The 11,749-nt window shown below is 39.2% G+C and overlaps 1 protein-coding gene across 2 annotated transcripts in view; it reads right to left on the bottom strand.

Annotated features, from left to right (window-relative positions):
* LOC135107261 (condensin-2 complex subunit D3-like) overlaps positions 1-11,749 on the bottom strand; it is a gene marked incomplete at its 3' end in the record, with an annotated part of 131,665 nt that overhangs the window by 69,167 nt on the left and 50,749 nt on the right.

Raw genomic sequence — 11,749 nt, 5'->3', positions numbered from 1 at the left:
CCAATAATAACAAAGTAAAGCTAAAGATTCTTAATGAATATATACCTTGTTTATTTTCATATTTTAAACATTATTTAAAATCAAATTACATTTCCTAATGAAAAGTTGCATGCAATGAATTTATGAAATTTTGCTACATCTAATGTACAATGTCATGAGATGATGAAACATTATAGGGTAAAAAGCAAGTACATGTGCACTGATGATTTACTGACAAGATAATTAATCCAGTACCTCCTTTGAGATGGACAAAATTACATGTGTAAGCTTGATTTTCTATAAATGTCAAACAAGGCAGCAATTGAAAATGCTGCTCTATTTAGTAATAACAGCTATCTCCTGAGCCACTTATGTATCAATCTTAATGAAACAGACTCAGAGAAAGGAAATCATTGGTATTTTAACCAGTTCATAGTCAACCACATCAAATGACATATTTTTGTCATTACTCCCTCTGGTCAACCACATCATTTCATATTTTATGAATTTTTTTCCACATGAATGAAATGTCTCTAGTGGTTTATAATCATGCTTATGGGAGTATCAAGAATCTGCTCTCAACTTATACCTATATGAGCTAAAGTTTAATAGGCTCAGTGCATGATTATACACCATGACAAATAGATGTCACTTCCATGTTCTCTTTGATAATCAAATTCAGTCCTCTCTACTACATTTCAATGAACAGAATGTATATACAGTATATATACTAAAGAGAAACTGCAAATAAAACAAAAAGGCATGGAACAATATACATACCATAATATGCTGTAAAAAGGAAAACAACTGTTAGGAGACAAGTGTATGAAGTATGCCATTAGCAAGATTATATCTGACAAAGCTGCACCTGAGGTGTCAGTTAAATGCCAGCAGGATGCATGATAAAAATGTAAGGAGGACTTTTCATATTATTTTCTTCTTGTGAAACTATTTTTGGCTACAATATATATATATATATATATATATATATATATATATATATATATATATATATATATATATATATATATATATATATATATATATATATATATATATATACAGGGTGTATACTGTATATATATGTGTATATATATATATATATATATATATATATATATATATATATATATATATATATATATATATATATATATATATATATATATATATATATATATATATATATATATATATATATATATATATATATATATATATATATATATATATATATATATATATATACAGGGTGTCCCATAAGTTTCCATACATATGGTATCATGAACACCATTACAAGTATAAATCCAGATGTGTTTGAATGTTCTTCAGCAGTGGAGGACATACACTGAAATGTGTTTTCAGCACAAAGGCAGTCATGTAGAGCATATCATATAAAAAAAACTGTTTTTTCTATAATTCTATAATTTCTTATGATTTTTCCTATATATATATGGAAACTTTTTTTTTATGTAGGAAGAACACTGGCCAAGGACAACAAAAATCTAAAAAAAAAAAAATCCCCATTAAAATGCCAGTCCCATAAAAGGGTCAAAGCAGTAGTCAAAAATTGATGAATAAGTGTCTTGAAACCTCCCTCTTGAAGGAATTCAAGTCATAGGAAGTGGAAATAGAGAAGCAGGCAGGGAGTTCCAGAGTTTACCAGAGAAAGAGATGAATGATTCAGAATACTGGTTAACTCTTGCACATTAGAGAGGTGGACAGGATAGGGTTGAGAGAAAGAAGAAAGTCTTGTGCAGTGAGGCCACGGGAGGAGGGGAGGCATGCAGTTAGCAAAATCAGAAGAGCTGTTAGTATGAAAATAGTGGTAGAAGACAGCTAGAGATTCAATATTGCGGCAGTGAGAGAGAGGCTGAAGACAGTCAGTTAGAGGAGAGGAATTCATGAGATGAAAAGCTTTTGATTCCACCCTGTCTAGAAGAGCAGTATGATTGGAACACCCCCAGACATGTGAAGCATACTCCATACATGGACGGATAAGGCCCTTGTACAGAGTTAGCAGCTGTGGGGGTGAATAAAACTGGCGGAGACGTCTCAGAACGCCTAACTTCATGGAAGCTGTTTTAGCTAGAGATGAGATGTGAAGTTTCCAGTTCAGATTATAAGTAAAGGACAGACTGAGGATGTTCAGTGTAGAAGAGGGGGACAGTTGAGTGTCATTCAAAAAGAGGGGATAGTCGTCTGGAAGGTTGTGTCGAGTTGATAGATGGAGGAACTGAGTTTTTGAGGCATTGAACAATACTAAGTTTGCTCTGCCCCGATCAGAAATTCTAGAAAGATCAGAAGTCAAGCATTCTGTGGCTTCCCTGCATGAAATGTTTACCTCCTGAAGGGTTGGACATCTATGAAAAGACGTGGAAAAGTGCAAGGTGGTATCATCAGCGTAGGAGTGGATAGGACAAGAAGTTTAGTTTAGCTCATTAATGAATAAGAAGAGAGTGGGTGACAAGACAGAACCCAAAGGAACACCACTGTTAATAGATTTAGAAGAATAGTGACCGTGTACCACAGCAACAATAGAATGGTCAGAAAGGAAGCTTGAGATGAAGTTACAGAGAGAAGAATAGAAGCCGTACGAGGGTAGTTTGGAAATCAAAGCTTTGTGCTAGATTCTATCTAAAGCTTTTTGATATGTCCAAGGCAAAAGCAAAAGTTTCACCAAAATCTCTAAAAGAGGATGACCAAGACTCAGTAAGGAAAGCCAGATCTCCAGTAGAGCGGCCTTGATGGAACCTGTACTGGCGATCAGATAGAGGGTTGTGAAGTGATAAATGTTTAAGAATCTTCCTGTTGAGGATAGATTCAAAAACTTTAGATAAGCAGGAAATTAAAGCAATAGGACGGAAGTTTGAGGGATTAGAACGGTCACCCTTTTTAGGAACAGGTTGAATGTAGGCAAACTTCCATCAAGAAGGAAAGGTAGATGTTGACAGACAGCTGAAAGAGTTTGACTAGGCAAGGTGCAAGCACGGAGGCACAATTTCAGAGAACAATAGAAGGGACCCCATCAGGTCCATAAGCCTTCCGAGGGTTTAGGTCAACAAGGCCATGGAAAACATCATTGGGAAGAATTTTAATAGGTGGCATGAAGTAGTCAGAGGGTGGAGGAGAGGAAGGAACAAGCCCAGAATTGTCAAGGTAGAGTTTTAAGCAAAGATCTGAGCAAAGAGTTCAGCTTTAGAAATAGATGTGATAGCAGTGGTGCCATCTGGTTGAAATAAAGGAGGGAAAGAAGAAGAAGCAAAGTTATTGGAGATATTTTTTGGCTAGAAGTCACGAGAGGAGTTAGATCTTGAAAGGTTTTGACACTTTCTGTTAATGAAGGAGTTTTTGGCTAGTTGGAGAACAGACTTGGCATGGTTCCGGGCAGAAATATAAAGTGCAGGAGATTCTGGTGATGGAAAGCTTAACTACCTTTTATGGGCCACCTCTCTATCATGTATAGCATGAGAACAAGCTGTGTTAAACCAAGGTTTAGAAGGTTTAGGACGAGAAAAAGAGTGAGAAATGTATGCCTCCATGCCAGATACTATCACCTCTGTTATGCACTCAGCACACAAAGATGGGTCTCTGACGCGGAAGCAGTAATCATTCCCAGGAAAATCAGCAAAATACCTCCTCAGGTCCCCCCAACTAGCAGAGGCAAAACACAAGAGGCACCTTCGCTTAGGGGTATCCTGAGGAGGGATTGGAGCGATAGGACAAGATACAGATATGAGATTGTGATCAGAGGAGCCCAACGGAGAAGAAAGAGTGACAGCATAAGCAGAAGGATTAGAGGTCAGGAAAAGGTCAAGAATGTTGGGCGTATCTCCAAGACGGTCAGGAATACAAGTAGGGTGTTGCACCAATTGCTCTAGGTTGTGGAGGATAGCAAAGTTGAAGGCTAGTTCACCAGGATGGTCAGTGAAGGGAGAGGAAAGCCAAAGCTGGTGGTGAACATTGAAGTCTCCAAGAATGGAGATTTCTGCAAAAAGGAAGAGGGTCATAATGTGCTCCACTTTGGAAGTTAAGTAGTCAAAGAATTTCTTATAGTCAGAGGAGTTAGGTGAAAGGTGTACAGCACAGATAAATTTTGTTTGAGAGTGACTCTGTAGTTGTAGCCAGATGGTGGAAAACTCGAAGATTCAAGAGTGTATGCACGAGAGCAGGTTAAGTCATTGCGCACATAAACACAGCATCCAGCTTTGGATCGAAAATGAGGATAGAGAAAGTAGGAGGGAACAGAAAAGGGGGTACTGCCAGTTGCCTCAGACACCCAAGTTTCAGTGAGGAAAAGAAGATGAGGTTTAGAAGAGGAGAGATGGTGTTCTACAGATTGAAAATTAGATCTTAGACTGTGAATGTTGCAGAAGTTAATGAAGAAAAAGTTGAGGGGGGTGTCAAGACACTTAGGGTCGTCGACAGAAAGGCAGTCTGACCTGGAGACATTTATGGTCTCCTCCCCAGATGGGGACTCCGAGGCTGGTGTAGGAGTCGCCATGATGATTTTAAAATTTTTGAATGAAGGGTGTGTGTGTTATTAGGTGCTTGTAGTTTTGTGTGGAGGAAGAGAGTTGTCTTTAGAGGGGGCAGGCTGTGACTGCCCCCTTGTGTTGTGAGACACGAAGAGAAATGTTCAGTGAGGTCACAGCTGGGTTTAATGATAAGTTCACAGCACCCCCTCAACAGTGCTTTAGACCTCACTGGGAGTAATTATCACTTCGGCAGGTCTCTTCTGCCTCCTCCATATGGGACACCCTGTATATATATATATATATATATATATATATATATATATATATATATATATATATATATATATATATATATATATATATATATATATATATATATATACGAGTATATATATATATATATATATATATATATATATATATATATATATATATTCTATTTTTTTTTTTTTCCCATTTTTCATGACCATGGGAACTACACACTTTATAATATCAGTAACCACAGACAAGTTAATGCAACAGATATTTTTAAGTATTGAAATACAAAATTTTTTATTTTTATTTTCCTGAGATTTCAACAGTAAGAGTTGCACTTGGACAAAAATTCACTTGACAAAAAAAGGCAAAATAAAAGGAAAACACTGTGTTATGTCAAAGATTATAGACTGGCCTTACCTGTATGTAAAGCACATATCTATAATTAAAAATTGTAAAAGGTGATAGATTTCAAAAATAGGTACCATTCTGAGGGGATGGGGGAATGATTGTATCAAAATGGCATACTGGGAGGACTCTTGGACAATAGCACTTACATACATACTAATTTTGATTTACCATAAAAATTTAATGGCAAAAGAACAAATAATGAAGATAAAAAAAAAAGGCGGGGGGGACAGCCTCCTTAAGGAGACAACACCAGTTACTTAAGTGGTGACATTCATATTATGTCTATTTACATAACATTTTTATATGTTTTATGGGATTGGGCAAGGGCATATCTAGAAAAATTTTATTTTATTTGGATGAGTAGTTTTTAGGAAAAAAGTAAAATGGAAAAAAAACAAATAAAAAATGACATTCACTATAATAGAAAGATAGACACTTCTGTCAGTTCACTTTCAATCACATTTTGCCCCTGTAGTAACTAGACATGTAACTATAAAATGACAATGCAACTTTTTAATATTTTACTCCATTCCTGAGAAAAATTGCAAAATATTCATAAATTTTCTTCCAATGCATTGCCCCAGAAATAAATCAAAATAACAATTATTATTTACCTTATATACAAATTCAATCTGTCAAAATATTCAATGTTTAATTCTCTTTCTGGAGCTACTTTTAAAATTCCAACATGCTAAAAATAAATGAAGCAGGACACAGTAGATACCTGCCAAAACGATAATTATTCCCAGTGAAGTCTAAAGCACTGGATCAGGGGGTGCTGTGAACTTACCATTAACCCAGTTGTGACCTCAATGAATTCCCTTTATGTCTCACAAAACAAGGGGGCAGTCACAGCCTGTCCTCTAAAGACAACTCTCTTCCTTCACACAAAATTACATGCATCCAATTACACACACACACCCTTCAAAGTTCAAAATCATCATAGTGACTCCTTTTCTTTTTTTTTTTTTTTTTTTTCAAGTAGGAGGGGCACTGGCCGAGGGCAGCAAAACTCCAATAAAAGAAAAAAAAAAAGGCCCACTGAGATGCCAGTCCTAGAAAAGGGTCCAAAGCAGTAGTCAAAAATTGAACGATAAGTGTCTTGAAACCTCCCTCTTGAAGGAATTCAAGTCATAGGAAGGTGGAAATACAGAAGCAGGCAGGGAGTTCCAGAGTTTACCAGAGAAAGGGATGAATTATTGAAAATATTGAAAATACTCTTGCATTAGAAGTGGATAGAATAGGGGTGAGAAAGCAAAAAGTTTTGTGCAGTGAGGCCACGGGATGAAGGGAGGCATGCAGCAAGCAAGATCAAAATAGTAGTTAGCAACAAAATAGCAGTAAAAGATAGCTAAAGATGCAACACTGCAGCGATGAAAGAGAGGCTGAAGATAGTTAGAGGAGAGGAGTTGATGAGATAAAAAGCTTTTGATTCTACCCTGTCTAAAACAGCGGTCTGAGTGTAACCCCCCAAGACATGTGAAGCATACTCCATACATGGACGGATAAGGCCCTTGTACAGAGTTAGCAGCTGGAGGAGTGAGAAAAGCAGGCGGACACATCTCAGAACGCCTAACTTCATAGAAACTGTTTTAGCTAGAGATGAGATGTGAAGTTTCCAGTTCAGATTTTAAGTAAAGGACAGACCAAGGATGTTCAGCGTAGAAGAGGGGGACAGTTGAGTGTCTTTGAAGAAGAGGGGATAGCTATCTGGAAGGTTGTGTCGAGTTGATAAATGAAGAAATTGAGTTTTTGAGGCATTGAACAATACCAAGTTTGCTCTGCCCCAATCAGAAATTTTAGAAGGATCAAAAGTCAGGTGTTCTGTGGCTTCCCTGCATGAAATGTTTACTTCCTTAAAGGTTGGATGTCTATGAAAAGACATTGAAAAGTGCAGGGTGGTATCATCAGCATAGGAGTGGATAGGACAAGAAGTATGGTTTAGGTCATTCAAGAATAAAAAGAAGAAAGTGGTTGACAGAACAAAACCCTGAGCAACACCACTGTTAATAGATTTAGGAGAAGAACAGTGACCATCTACCACAGCAATAATAGAACAGTCAAAAAGCAAACTTGAGATGAAGTTATAGAGAGAAGGATAGAAGCCTTAGGAGGGTAGTTTGGAAATCAAAGCTTTGTGCCAGACTCTATCAAAACCTTTGATATATCCAAGGCAAAAGCAAAAGTTTCATCAAAATCGCTAAAAGAGGATGACCAAGACTCAGCAAGGAAAACCAGATCACCAGTAGAGCAGCCTTGACGGAACCCATACTGGCAATCAGATAGAAGGTTGTGAAGTGATAGATGATTAAGAATCTTCCTGTTGAGGATAGATTCAAAAACTTCAAATAGCCAAGAAATTTAAGCAATAGGACGGAGGGATTTGAATGGTCATCATTTTTAGAAACAGGCTGAATGTAGACAAACTTCCAGCAAGAAGGAAAGGAAGATGTTGACAGAGAGAGCTGAAAGAGTTTGAATAGGCAGGATGCAAGCACGGAGGCACAGTTACGGGGAACAATAGGAGGGACCCCATCAGGTCCATAAGTCTTCCTGAGGTTTAGCCCAGCAAGGCCATGGAAAACATCGTTGCAAAGAATTTTAATAGGTAGCATGAAGTAGTCAGAGGGTGAAGGAGAGGGAGGAAAAGCCCTGAATTGTCCAAGGTAGAGTTTTTCGCAAAGGTTTGAGCGAAGAGTTCAGCTTTAGAGATAGATGTGATAGCAGTGATACCATTTGGTTGAAATAAAGGAGGGAAAGAAGAAGTAAAGTTATTGGAGATATTTTTGGTTAGATGCCAGAAGTCACGAGGGGAGTTAGATCTTCAAAGATTTTGACACTTTCTGTTAATGAGGGAGTTTTTGGCTAGTTGGAGAACAGACTTGGCATGGTTCTCGGCAGAAATATAAAGTGCATGAGATTCTGATGATGGAACGCTTAAATACCCTTTGTGGGCCACCTCTCTATCATACATACCACGAGAAGAGGCTGTGTTAAACCAAGGTTTGGAAGGTTTAGGTTGAGGAAAAGAGTGGGGAATGTATGCCTCCATGCCAGTCACTATCACCTCTGTTATGTGCTCAGCACACAAAGACGGGTCTCTGACACGGAAGCAGTAGTCATTCCAAGGAAAATCAGCAAAATACCTCCTCAGGTCCCCCCAACTAGCAGAGGCAAAACACCAGAGGCACCTTCACTTAGGGGAATCCTGAGGAGAGATCAGAGTGATAGGACAAGATACAGATATGAGATTGTGATCGGAGGAGCCCAATAGAGAACAGAGGGTGACAGCATAAGCAGAAGGATTAGAGGTCAAGAAAAGGTCAAGAATGTTGAACGTATCTCCAAGATGGTCAGGATTATGAGTAAGGTGTTGCACCAATTGCTCTAGGATATGGAGAATAGCAAAGTTGAAGGCTAATTCACCAGTGAAGGGAGAGGAAAGCCAAAGCTGGTGGTGAACATTAAAATCTCCAAGATTGGAGATAATTGCAAAAGGGAAGAGTCAGAATGTGCTCCACTTTGGAAGTTAACTAGTCAAAGAATTTCTTATAGTCAGAGGAGTTAGGTGAGAGATATACAGCATAGATAAATCTAGTTTGAGAGTGACTCTGTAGTCCACCAGATGGTGGAAAACTCGGAAGATTGAAGAGCATGGGCACGAGAGCAGGTTAAGTCATTGTGCACATAAACACAACATCCAACTTTAGATTGAAAATGAGGATAGAGAAAGTAGGAGGGAACAGAAAAGAGGCTACAGTCAGTTGCCTCAGACACCTGAGTTTCAGTGAGGAAAAGAAGATGAGATTTAGAAGAGGAGAGGTGGTGTTCTACAGATTGAAAATTAGATCTTAGACCGTGAATGTTGCAAAAGTTAATGAAAAAAAAGTTGAAGGGGGTGTCAAGACACTTAGGGTTGTTGTCAGAAGGGCAGTCTGACCTAGGGACATTTGTGGTTCCCTCCCCCAAGTGGGGACTCCGAGGCTGGTGTAGGAGTCACCATGATAATTTTGAATTTTTTTGAGTGAAGGGTGTGTGTGTTATTAGGTGCTTCTAGTTTTGTGTGGAGGAAGAGAGTTGTCTTTAGAGGGCAGGCTGTGACTGCCCCCTTGTATTGTGAGACAAAGAGAAACATTCAGTGAGGTCACAGCTGCATTTAATGATAAGTTCACAGCACACCCTGATCCAGTGCTTTAGACCTCACTGGGAGTAATTATCATTTCGGCAGGTGCCTACTGCCTCTTCCTCTGAGTCCCCATCTGGAGGGGGGGTCCACTAATGTCCCCAGGTGAGACTGCTCTTCTGGTATCGACCCTAAGTGTCTTAACACCCCCCTCAACTTTTTCTTCATTAACTTCTACAACATTTGCAGTCTAAGATCTAACTTTCAATCTGTAGAACACCATCCCTCTTCTACTAAACCTCATCTTTTCTTTACTGAAACACAGATGTTTCAGGCAGCTAATAGTAGCCCCTTTTCTGTTCCCTCCTACTTTCTTTATCCTCATTTTCAATCAAAATGTTGCCTCTATGTGCACAATGACTTAACCTGCTCCTATGCCCAAGCTCTTGAATCTTCCGAGTATTCCACCATCTGGCTACAACTACAGTTACTCTCAAACTAAATTTATCTATCTGTGCTGTATACCTCTCACCAAACTCCTCTGACTATAAGAAATTGTTTGACTACTTAAATTCCAAAGTGGAGCACATTCTGATTCTCTTCCCTTTTGCAGAGATCTCCATTCTTGGAGATCTCAGTGTTCACCACCAGCTTTGGTTTTTCCTTCCCCTTCACTGATCATTCTGGTGAACCAGCCTTTAACTTTGCTATCCTCTACAGCCTACAGCAACTGGTGCAACACCCTACTCACATTCCTGACCGTCTTGGAGATATGCCATACATTCTTGACCTTTTTCTAACCCTTAATCCTTCTGCTTATGCTGTTACCCTATTCTCTCTAATGGGCTCCTCCAATCACAATCTCATCCGTATCTTGGATCCGCCAAAGCAGAGGTGCCTCTGCTGTTTTGTCCTTGCTAGTTGGGGGTCCTGAGGAGGTATTATGCTGATTTTCCTTGGAATGACTGTTGCTTCCGTTTCAGAGACCTGTCTCTGTCTGCTGAGCCCATAACAGAGGTAATAGTGTCTGGCATTAAAGCGTACATTTCTCACTCTTTCTCTCAACCTAAACCTTCCAAACCTTGGTTTAGCACAGCCTATTTTGATGCTATACATGATAGAGGTGGCCCACAAATGGTACTTCAGCCTTCCATCACTTGAATCTCATGTGCTTTATGTTTCTGCTCAAAATGATGCTGTCTGTTCTCCAACTAGCCAAAAATTCTTTCATTAATAGTGTCAAAATCTTTCAAGATCCCATGACTTCTGGTACCTAGCCAAAAACATCTCCAGTAACTTTGGTTCTTCATTTTTCTCTCCTATATTTCAGCCTGATGGCACCACTGCTATCTCATATATTTCTAAAGCTGAACTTTGTTAAAAACTCTATCTTGAATGATGCAGGGTTAGTTCTTTCCTCTCCTCCACCCTCTGACTATTTCATGCTACCCATTAAAATCCTTCAGTGATGTTTTCCATGCCCTCACAGGCCTAAACCCTCAGAAGGCTTTTGGACCTGATGGGATCCCTCCTATTGTTCTCTGAAACTGTGGCTCCGTGCTTGCACCTTACCTAGTCAAACTCTTTCAACTCTGTCTATTAACATCTATGTTTCAAAATTATCATGGCGACTCATACACCAGCCTCGGAGTCCCCATCTGGGAAGGGGACCATAAATGTCCCCAGGTCGGACTGCCTTTCTGTCAATGACCCTAAGTGTCTTGACACCCTCCTCAACTTTTTCTTCATTAACTTCTGCAACATTCATGGTCTAAGATCTAATTTTCAATCTGTAGAATACCACCTCTCCTCTTCTAAACCTCCTCTTCTTTTCCTCACTGAAACTCAGGTGTCTGTGGCAACTGACAGTACTGTAGTCCCTTTTCTGTTCCCTCCTACTTTCTCTATCCTCATTTTTTATTCAAAGCTGGATGTTGTGTTTATGTGTGCAATGACTTAACCTGCTTTTGTGCCCATGCTCTTGAATTTTCCAAGTTTTCCACCAACTGGCTACGACTACAGAGTCACTCTCAAACTAAATTTATCTGTGCTGTATACCTCTCACCTAACTCCTCTGACTATAAGAAATTCTTTGACTATTTAACTTAAAAAGTGGAGCACATTCTGACCCTCTTCCTTTTTGCAGAAATCTCCATTCTTGGAGACTTCAATGTTCACCACCAGCTTTGGCTTTGCTCTCCCTTCACTGACCATCCTGGTGAACAAGCCTTCAACTATGCAACCCTCCACGACCTAGACCAATTGGTGCAACACCCTACTCGTATTCCTGACTGTCTAGGAGATACACCCAACATTCTTGACCTTTTCCTGACCTCTAATCCTTCTGCTTATGCTGTCATCCTTCCTTCTCCATTGGGCTCCTCCAATCACAATCTCATATCTGTATCTTGTCCTATCGCTCCAATGCCTCCTCAGGATCCCCCTAAGCGAAGTTGCCTCTGGTGTTTTGCCTCTGCTAGTTGGGGGGACCTGAGGAGGTATT

The sequence above is a fragment of the Scylla paramamosain genome, chromosome 15 (genome assembly GCF_035594125.1).
Source record: "Scylla paramamosain isolate STU-SP2022 chromosome 15, ASM3559412v1, whole genome shotgun sequence".
In the NCBI taxonomy this organism is placed as follows: domain Eukaryota; kingdom Metazoa; phylum Arthropoda; class Malacostraca; order Decapoda; family Portunidae; genus Scylla; species Scylla paramamosain.
This window is presented reverse-complemented; position numbering and strand designations above follow the sequence as displayed.